We start from the raw sequence: 11,151 nt of genomic DNA on the forward strand, positions 1-11,151 counted from the left end.
TTGGGTTCCCGGAGATCGACACACAGTCGAATGCTACCATCTGCTTTGCGGGCTGCTACAATAGGAGATACCCACTCGGAAGCATTGACTCTCTCAATGACATCAGTAGCAAGTAGCTTCTCAATCTCGTCATAGACAGGCTGGCGGACTGAAAGTGGTAGGGGCCTCAGCTTCTGTGCGACTGGTTCGATGGAGGTTTTCATCTTGACTTTGTGTTACACACCTCTTACAAGTCCCAGGCCAGGCAAAAACAAGTGGCCAAACTTGGTCCACAGTGTTGGCGGCATACCAAACTTGGGAGGGCCGAGGGGTTTTGTATGCATGGTGCTTTAGCGAAGGCCTCAACTCATAGCTGGAAGCTCTCGGCATTCCTGCGTGGACATTTGCAGGCAGCGCAATTCCTCTCCCATGATGCGAAGACCAAGGGCTTGAACAGCATCCAGGCCAAGGAGAGATGTACCACATGGCGTAACATGAAAAGTTACAATGGCTTCTTTCCCCTTGTACGTGACTATGACGTGAAATGACCCGAGAACGGGAATCTTCCTGCGCGAAAAATCCAGCAATGTAAGATGGCAACTTGTCAGTTGTATTGCGCTTGCGAACAAGCCTTGGAATTGGTGCTCACTCATAATAGACACGGCCGAGCCTGTGTCAACCAAGAAGTTCATGGTATGCACCCGTGTCGTCGCGGTAACTGGCGCGACCTTGACATCCACGTAGACGCCTGTACTCTTATCAGTACGGACCACCAAGATGGTAATGACACTGGCAGCATCATCTTCCGGAACGATTTCATGGACCTCTGCAGAATACCCGTCTCGGCCGCGACGGTAGCTGCGACATGCTCTCTTAAAGTGGCCGCGGCGTCCGCAGGCAAAACATGTGCGACCGCGCGCGGGACATTCCGAAGGCGAACACCCTGCTGCGCCGCAGTTTCCGCGGGCATTTGCATTTCTAGGCCCGGGGACAATAGCGGCGGCGGCATTCACATCAGGCGAAGGTGCGCTGTACGCGCGTGAGCAGCTGAAGTGGCGACGCCCCGGGAGGCGTGTGCCATTATCGCCGTTATCTCGTCGACCCTGCCTGGCTGAGCTGTCTCGCAACTGCTGCTGAATGCGCTGCACCGGACTGGCGAATGCTTCGGATTCACGCTGGGTTTGTTCACGAAGCCGTGCTACCTCGACAGCATGATCGAACGTAAGGTTATCGTCTTCCAGCAGCAATCGCTCTCGTAGCCGCGGGCACGTGACGCCTGCTACGAACTGTTCACCCAGGTTTTCGTCCGCTTGGGTGGCGAAATTGCAAAGAGCTGCTAACTCCCGAAGCGCTACGGCGAAATCAGTGATGGGCTCACCCTGCAGTTGACGACGCTCCCTGAATCGATGGCGTTGAAGACGGACGTTGCAAGGGGCGGCGAAATGCTTCGAAAGCATCTCAACGGCTACGTCGTACTCGTCGGGTGGGCGCGGGGCTCCAGTGGTCCCGTCTTGTGTTCCAGTAGCTGCAGTGGTTCCGATTATTCCAGCGGCGGCATCTGGCGTGGGCGTGACACCGGGTGCAGCACTCGTTAGCTCTGCCTTGGTTTGCGTCGTACTAGGCGGAAGCGCGTCGAAAATGCGCTGTCCTTCCGTACCAAGACAGTGCAGCAGGAGGGCTCGGCGGCGGGGTGCGGGTAGCTCGGTCGCTCCGGACGCCAGCAGAAACCTCTCGAAGAGGCGTAACCATCGGGCCCATGGAACATCGGGCGTGCCGGGGGTGGCAAGAAAAGGAGGCGGTGGCAAAATGCCCGTGGAAGACATCCTCGTCGCCAGAATGTCGTGTAGCCGGCACGGCGACACGTAAGAGCAAAGACCCTACACCTCTGTACGATCCATGACAATAACCCCGTTTAATCAGCGCGTATCGTTTATATACACACGAGCGCAGTGGCGCCATCCATTGTGTGTCCAATGACTCAGAAGGCCTTCTGGTGTAACCGAACAACACTACAATCTATAAACATTAATGAAGTATTTACCCAAACGGAATGTGCCGGTTTAAGGGTTTGAAGCCGCCATAAACTTAGCAAGAAGCTCGCCTAACACCATAAGTTTAGTGCACTGAGTACTACAGCTTTTACAAGGCGTTGTGTCATGGTCCTGCTATAACAATCACTGATGTTCTTGAACGGCCAATGTGACACAGCGATGATGAAGGGAACAGTAACAGAGCAGGGAGACAGCTGTCTGTCTTTCTTACTTGTACTTACTTACTTTTATACTTTCTCATGCTTTCATATGAGTCATACTTTCTTCGACGGCATTTCCTTCTATGTATACGCTTGTTACAGTAGCTTGTATCTTCAGCTAAAAAGCAGGAATCATCTTACGTCATTTACTATTACTTGTAGATGCCAGTGGCTTCAAATGAACCCAGCGGCAAACTGAAAGCAATGATTGTTGCCCTACATATGCCCTGGCTTTCCGCTCGCTCGGTTTATTCTTGTAGTCACATAGTAGAAGAGCAACTGAAAGTCGGAGGTGAAGCTTCTTCCTTCCTTCCTTCCTTCCTTCCTTCCTTCCTTCCTTCCTTCCTTCCTTCCTTCCTTCCTTCCTTCCTTCCTTCCTTCCTTCATTCATTTATGCAGTCAGGCATCCCTTCGATCACTCACTCATTCTGTACAAATGAAGGTGTGCTGGCACTATTCATCCGCGACAATGATTGACTCTTTTTGCAGATGCGAGGCCTTGTGAAGCTCGCGTACTGGAACTACAGGCAGTCCCGTCTCCAAATCTGCCTCCATATCATCGAAGAGGTGTTTCCAAGAAAGACGGCTCAGGGTGCTAACGTGGCACTCACTGAGGCCGTAGGCAACATCCGGGACACTGTTGAGCCATTTCTGTTGGAGGCCAGGCAGGCAAGCGCTGAACTTCCCCATTTTCCACTTTTGTGTTTTGCTCACGATCAATTTATTAGATGTTTACTGTCAATGATTTTATGGAACGGCTCCTGGAATGAGAACTCTGTAGCGAAACGTTCATCTTTAGTTTTAAACTTTATTGTACCGCCTAATGCCTCCGTTTGAAAGTAATTAAACAGTACAGTAGCGGGAAAACCACTTGGCCTTTTATACATGTTTGTCAGTGTGTAGATGCAAAGAAGAGTAATGGGAGCGTGGGTTGGAAAATTAAAGAGAATTTCTCCGCCATGTGCCAAGTCAGCAGACTTCAGGTGACCTTTTAAGAAAGTCCTAAATGAAAATCCTCCAGCACAAACGGAATTCACAATTATAGCCCCGTAGGAGGACATTTAACTATGCATGCATGTATGAATGCATGTGAGCAGCAATTCATGCATGTATGTATGTAGGGGGCATATGCTTATATCCAATACTTGGCGTATGCATGTCGTGCTTCAGACCACACAGCTACCTACAGACAGAATAAAAAAGAGCTCGAATATATGTATCGAAGACTACCAGCTTGCCACATGTTCTCTCTGTGTAAATATGACGGTGCTTTGAATATTTTTTATCTTTACCTTCTCCTTTCGTGTTTTTTGTGTTTTTGAGGGGATATTTTTCTCTGCGGCGCAATTAACTCGTCGTTGTTAGTCAACTCCAAGTCTTCTCCCTTCTTCTTGTCCCGTTCAAGGGCTGATGTTTAATACCAATGAGTACTGCGCTTGGTACCATGGACATGGCGAGAAAAAAAGGATTCCATACAGCATAAGTTCTATATTTTGGGGGCTGCGAAATGGCGATGGGACCCCGAGGCGCCAGCCTCCCACCGCAACAGCTACTGCAAAGAAGTTTCTTCCTTGCAGGCATGTTCTAGAGTAGATAGCAAAGCTCCTGTTTGAGGATGCATAACAGGCCACGAGTATTAGGGTGAACTTGCGTTACGCATGTTTCTAATGCAGATATCAACTTTAGAAATACCATTGCGAAATACATGTTAACATGTTATGGTGAAGCAGTTGCTGTCAACTCACTCAAACCACAAAAACTGCAGGTGATGCGCACGCTAGTGCCACCCTGGATGGTACGGATGGACGTTGGCAATCAGACTGACGACAGCACTGTAGTTCGCGAGCTTCCATCTCAGCAGCTGGACGTTATTGAGGCAATTATGTACGATGGCTCCGTGGAAACGCAGCCACACATAAGTTCGTATTCCTGGCAGGCAAGTATATCACACTAAACATTTTGGTGTCCTTTTTGGCCGAAAAGGGCGTAAATATCCTGTTCCATCACACACTCCTTTAAAATGTGTTTTGACTAAAAAAGGGCTTAAGGCTCAAGAAAGGGTCGGTTTCTATACCACATAAAATAAGAGTGGAAGGCGGCTAAACAAAACAAAATGGGCAGTGAAGCTACTCGTGGCAAGGTGGGTTAGCTGAGTGCGCATCTGGTCATACTGATGCATTCAACATGCAGAAATCCCACTTCAACTGCAAATTAGTAGAGCCGGATGCACACGGAGAGCGAGTGTGATATATACTTACCTTACAAACACGTATTTTCTCCTTGCTTTTATAACGAGCAGGGGAAAGTTATTTGCTAGAGTTGGTGGGCTTGTAAAAAAATTAGATGTTCTAGATCAAATTTCGGGATTGTATGTGTTAGTGTCAGCATACAAATCAGCATGCGGATTTCCAGAAAATTTTCAATTGTTATGAGATCTTGGAGAATCTCGTAATGTGCATTCTCAATAATTCATTGATCTTTATTACCTATTAAAAACGTAATGCACACCCTTTCAACACGCCCAAAAAAGGTGTTCAGTATTTCACCAACCTTTCTACGTGCAAAATGGTTTTGGCACAACAAAAATGCGGGCCAATTCACCCTGTGAAGCTGGTTGGGAAGCGAAGCTTAACCTACACCAACAACAATTACCCATGTGACATCACTTGAATGTAGACACGCGTGGCTCTAGAAGGACGGAAAACATAGACAAGTGAAACGCACTTAACCACACCCTTATTACTTCAAGGACATATTCTTTGCTAAGGTTCAATCAGTGCATGATTCATATACGGTGGTTGGTTGAGTTGAATTAGTGAAGCAAATGAGCGAAGACATTTATTTTATAATTTAATTAAAGGAAGCTCAAACCCGGTGGTAGACGATCTCACGCCTGCTCCACCTCTGCCGCCGCCGACGGAGGCAAGAAAGCTCATGGGTTTGTGTCAGTTTCCTTTATTTTCTAGTGGTCCTGGCACATGCGCAAAGCGTGCATATGGCCGCTACATGTGCCGTTAGAAGAGGCCTGTTAGGGTAAGATTGTTAGGGTGTACAGAGCCATTAGGAAAAATGGTTGCACAGCAAACTTGAAACACTTTTCTCAGTTGGTTTTAGAGGATTTTAGTTTGAAAACAGTTTAGAGTGTGCACTCAGGGCACTGTTTTTCGATACCTGTTAAACGAAATTTACAGGAGAAGACCATATATACAAGAGGCAAAAACGTGGTATTATTTTGACTCACGGCACAATTTTGAAGTTCAATCAGTACTAACAACAATGCAATTTTGAGAGACTGCTAGTGAATTGTGTGCAGCGTAATTATTGCGTAACAATTGTAAAAGAATAACGATATTTTTATCCATAATGAAGGCGGTCGTGTTGCTTCGAAAAAAGCTGCGGCGGTGGACTTGTATATCTTCTACAATTCATGAGAGGGTAGTATATAAACAAAGTATGCGGCCGTAATAACAATGGGCGTAATAAACTGACACCAATTTCGCACGTTTTCAACACCCTTCAGAAAACGGAGGATGTTGCTGTTGTTAGGCGCTCTTTCCCCACATAAAATAGGGGAAAGTGTAAAGCTCCAATTTAGGGGGTTCGAGCTTTTAAAAAGGGGTGGAATGATCACCCGTCACTTTATTTGCACTATACGACACATTTTTAGACGATACGGCGGTAAAAAGCTTAGTCTGTAGTTGCAAATGCTTATGATCTATATCATCATCTAGTAGCCGCTGGTGAAAACGTTAGAAGAGGCCTGCGGTCTGCTGTGCACCCAGGAATATGACACATATTGTGCTCTCGATGAAAAAAGGAATGTCTACAGAATCCGTTTCATCAGTTCCTTCCGCACACGCTTGACGTGCACCCGTCATGCTAACAGTTCTGTGACGCTGTCTAACTTGGAGTACAGGCGAAAGCATTCCGAAGCACTGCACGCCATTATTCGGTTTGGTAACGCAACACCCAGTGGAGCAATAAGTGGCGAATGTCGCTACTCTCGTAAATAGCGTATCTGCTCCCATAGAAAAGCGTTGCCTAGCCCCCATATCCGCTTCTATGCTATCCCTCCTGTATCGTAGGTGCGATACGTTGAAGAGCGAAAGACACTGGTCGTTCCTTCCGGTTTGCTAGCGCTCCTGATCGACGCGTCATCTACCATCGAACCAGTGCTGGTGCCTCTGATCGGCCGGCCACTATTGCGGGCACTAATGCCCACACCGCTAGGACCCTACGCTTGGCACTGGCGCCATCAGCGCCGCCTGGACGCGCTCGTAAAATGCGTGGCGACTGGAACTGACATCGCCGGCACTAGACAGGGTACGTGAGCGTTCATTCGGCAGTACTCTTGACACCTCCACTGTACCAAGGTAAAATCACTGCGAGGAAGCCGGCATGTAGTGTTGTCGGCGTAAGCTTCGGAATTGAGTTGCCGTTTCATTCTGGGACGGCGAGTGTCTCTGCCCTGCGGTATTCGTTCAAATAACCTTAGATAACATGTTTTGAACAATTTGGGCTCACCGTCTTACATGAACTGCCTCCTGCTGGAGGGAACTTACATTTCCATATTGGCATCGCTGTAAATAGATGTCGCCCTATGTGCCTGATGCAGTGAAAACTGTGTCTAAAGTGCATTTCGGTTTTTATGAGTTCTCAAGGAACTTTTGCCCCCCGTGCAATTGTTAAAAGTCGGGAAAAGATGCGCCAAGAGATAGGCTGCTCTAATCGGACCGGAGGCTGTTATTGCTACTTCATGTGATCATTTTGCATATTTTTATCCATCCTTTCTTCCTCCCGAGGAAGGCGAGAGTCCTTTCTCCAGAAAATGAAATGTTCAAAGCACCTACTCCTTAGGTGCATCCCTCATCAACGCGACTGTCCTTCACAACTTCCCTGCCACCGAACAGCTTGACTGCTTTTTACGAGATGCCTTCACTACAATTTTTAGATGCAAAGCATCTCTTCCTCGGAGCTATGTCCGGTGTCCGTCCGTTGTCCGCACCTATCCCCCTACACTATAAAAAAGAAATAGCGGCGCCCGGTTTCAATCCTACGACTCTCTGGCCGCAATGGGAGGTACGCGATGCTCTTCCCACTATGCTACAAAACCGGGACAGGAGCAAGTGCTACGAACGCGTCTTATGTCCTTGACTCATTCAAACTACGCCAAGAAGCTACTGATACAACAAAGGCACGCGAAGCTGAACGTCAACGGAAACGACGAACTCAAAACTTTAGAGGTGGATGTTGAATTTCCCGTGGGAAAGCTGTGGCGGGAAGCGCACGCGCCTTGCAGCTCAACCAGCCCCGTCCGCAGCACCTCTGATAATGATTGTGGCTGGATGCCCCTATGGATTAGCCAACCAAAGAATCTATCACGAGATAGCTTCGCGTTCAACCACCGTCGTCATCTTCCCGTAAGGGAACCGCCGAAGATGAAAAAGAAGACAAACCGGCGAAGAGGACGGCGTGTACATTGCTCTCAGCCGGTGCACCAATGTCAACAACCTTTACCTCACTAACGCTGGCGGAGACTACCAATTCTACTACAGAGACGACAACATCGACAAGAACATGATGGACGAGTTTCGGCGCCTCGAGAACCACCGCCTACTCTCCGTAACACAACAGTACTTGCGTGCCTTTGCCACCGGTGTGGACCCGGACGCGGAATTCCCTCTGCCGCTAGTAAACACCAGATCACTCAACATAACGGCAACACAATGGAACCACACGGAACTGCCACGATGCTTCGCATCCTCATCAGGGTTCCCCATGGGAAGATAGTGTACTTTTTTTAAAAAGACCGACTTGCTTGAACAAGCCTGCGGACTTCGTTGAAAATAACCTCCTACGGTCTCTTGTGCACATGGGCAGAGGCAGATGTTGACATTTTACGCGGCTCAGTAAAGCTGCTCATTTTTGTAGTTTTGTGTGACAGCAAGATTTGTCCGTGCCTTCGCGAGGCTTGCTTCTCGAGTGATGGTTGCTGTTTTTGTACTCCAACAGAGATATTTTGTCACGCGTCATTAGAGCCGAAGCTGTCATCCCTTATGGACTGTTCCTGGCTGTTCCTGGTTTCTGCTGAGAAGGCGTACCATTTAATCCGCTCGAGTATGTTCCCGCCGTTTCCTGCAGAGCGTTCATAAAAGTACTGACATGGAGAACGCACATTAGTCATCTCTCTACCAATCTGCGCCTGGATAGCAGTGAAGCGTGCTCACCGTCCGTGTCTCTGTGAAATCAAACTTTTCACCAGAATTTGCGCCTTTCTATTGCGTGGAGGAAACGTTTCTAGATGAGCTCCAGCTGCTTCTCTAACTGGGCCAGGAAACGTCTGCACGGCCAATTTCTGGGCTTCGAAGTTTCATTAAAAAGCTTTCTGATGCTGCCCAGAAGCGTGCTTAAACACCTGGGCATTTCGAAAAACGTCTCTGGTCCTCTGTGCTCTGCTTAGACAAAAAATGTTGTGATTCTTGCAAATTGTCAGGCTACTCTGCAGCTGAACACTGTCCTTGAGGGAGACTGCTGTTGTGTGATGTCCTCTTGTCTAATTCAGGCTGCATATCTAATTCCCCAGTGGATGTTTCAAATACAGCATGTTAATATAAGAAGTCAAAGATATCATTTCATCTGTGATTTGCCTTGTCGCCATATTCTCCCTACAGAAATTCACGACTTCGCGGAGGAGACGGCGCTCGAGTCCGGAGTGCTGGTGCCGCTATTCGCGCTCTACAAGAGGCAGTTTCTAAAGGAGCTGGGCCAAGGAGTCCGGCTGCATCGGTACTACAACAACGCCGAACTCTTCTTCGTTCTCTGGGCGCTGGGACACTGCGGCGAACGCCGAGCCCAAGCTCTCGTTAACGACGCTCTGAAGAACAGCGCTCTGTTCGCCCGGACGTTTCAGTGTTCTGTCAACCAGGCCATGTGGAACGGTCGCAGGTGTCCGTTCTGGATATGAGATAGTGTAGTTATTTAATTCCCCCAAATATGTTTAGCTATCACTCTTATTGTCATTTTAGAGCTATAAAAATGACTACATAAAAGAGTCCAAAACGACTTCTTATTTCCCGCAGGCGAGCAATTTGTAAGTGGCTATAAATCACCCTGGCATGAAACACCAGCCATTATATTTATTATACCTTTTTTCTGGAATTTACTTGAATTAATTATTTAAGGACAGGACGGGACGACGTGAGTAATAAATGTCCTCTCATAATTGCCGGAACATTTTAGGCCTCGAGTTCGGGGGACGGGGAGGGGGGGGGGGTGGAGGTGGGTGCTGAGATTTATCACACACTTTGTTTTTAAAATTTATCTCCAATGCATTCGCCGGATTGGCTACCTTATGTCTCTATTATGCAGGTCGTTTTCCCCAAATATATAGTCCCTAATACTCCCGCCTTGCCTTCAATTCACTCACAGACATTGTATTCACTGCAAAGTTTAGAGGGCGAATTCTTCCCTTCGCAACCCTGACGACCTCCATGACCGTTCCCGCGGTGCCTGCGCATGCGCTTTGCCCCCGCATCTTTAAAACAACAGCAGTGTGCGTCGCCTGCCGCCTTTCAACACTATTTTCGGCAGTGGCATGGACAGATCTAAAAATTAGCCGCCCTCACATTATGTCATGGCGCTCTACTTCCCCTCGAGCACTTTGCAACCGCAGAGAATGAAACCACGGCTGGGAAAAAAAAAAGCGACACGGTGTGCAAGGGGACGACGTTGCACTTGCCTGCGACCATGGATGACGCCACAGCTGCACTCTGATGCGTGGTTGAGTTAATTAACCAAAACATTGGCCGCGTATCTGCTCCTTTCGTTGCAAATGCCGTCAAAAGACGATAGTCTTTATCGGCTTTTGCGAAGTAAATGCCTCCCTTCGCTTTCCCGCTCACCTCTCATGTTGTTCCTATTGCGTCGCGCTCCTCCCAAGGTAAAGACGCCAAAGGTTTGCTTAAATCATTTTAAATTTCCCGCGTTCCACTGCTCCAAACCGGGTGTCTCGATGCGAACGCTGCCGTACGGCGAAGACGCGCGTTAATCGAGACGCCCTACTTCAACGTTTATAGAACCGCGTTTCCCTACTCCACGTGCGTTGCAAGCAGAACGTGGAACCTATCTAGTGGAACCTTGTGTAAGTGTTGCTGGTTGATTTCTTAAAATGGCGCCAGAAGCTATCGTGGCGCGGGCGACAGCAGGCGACGGCGGAGTGAATTCTTTTTCTGCAGTTGTTGAAGTATTTAATTTCGGAAAAGTCAAGCATGTCTGATTTTTTACAAAGGAACACTGCAAATATTACTTCTGTATTGATTTGTTGTCTGATATTTGCGTAATGTCTTGTTCTTCTTCAACAATGTCGACAAGTATGAACATTAAACCGGACATAGACGGGTAAATTTAGCTGTGGCTATATAAGACTATTGCGCAGGCATTGTTTTGCTTCGGCCGGGAGGAACCAACGTAGCGATGCTTCAACTAGACTTAGAAAAAGCATTCGACAGAGTTCCCTATGAAATATTGCTGTGCATTTTAGACTATGTGAATGTTGGCTCTGTTATTCGGGAAGGTGTGGCCATGACGTACAGGTGTTGCAAGACGCAGCTAATAGTAAATAAGGTTGTGGGAGAAAGCATAGAAGTACAGCGCTCTGTACGCCAGGGATGCCCACTTAGCCCGTTACTTTTTTGTTTATACATTGAATCACTTTGTTTAAGTATTATACGCAGCGACAGCGTACACGGATTTCGGCTGCATGGGGCAGAAGTTAAACTCTTAGCCCTGGCGGACGATATTGCTGTTTTTTGTTCACATGTCGAAAGCATCAATGCGGTAGTGGAAATCGTCAAACGATCCTGTGAGGCGAATGGGAGTGCCGTAAACTGGAAAAAATGCCTGGGGTTTTGGCATGAAAATTG

General features: G+C 47.9%; 1 pseudogene; it reads right to left on the minus strand.

Moving 5' to 3' along the window:
- Positions 1-583: 583 nt before the first annotated feature.
- LOC144143337 (uncharacterized) lies at positions 584-1,846 on the minus strand (annotated as a pseudogene).
- Positions 1,847-11,151: the final 9,305 nt, after the last annotated feature.

Source organism: Haemaphysalis longicornis, unplaced genomic scaffold (genome assembly GCF_048455015.1).
Source record: "Haemaphysalis longicornis isolate Haplotype H1 unplaced genomic scaffold, Haemaphysalis longicornis Haplotype H1 scaffold_6, whole genome shotgun sequence".
Classification (NCBI taxonomy): domain Eukaryota; kingdom Metazoa; phylum Arthropoda; class Arachnida; order Ixodida; family Ixodidae; genus Haemaphysalis; species Haemaphysalis longicornis.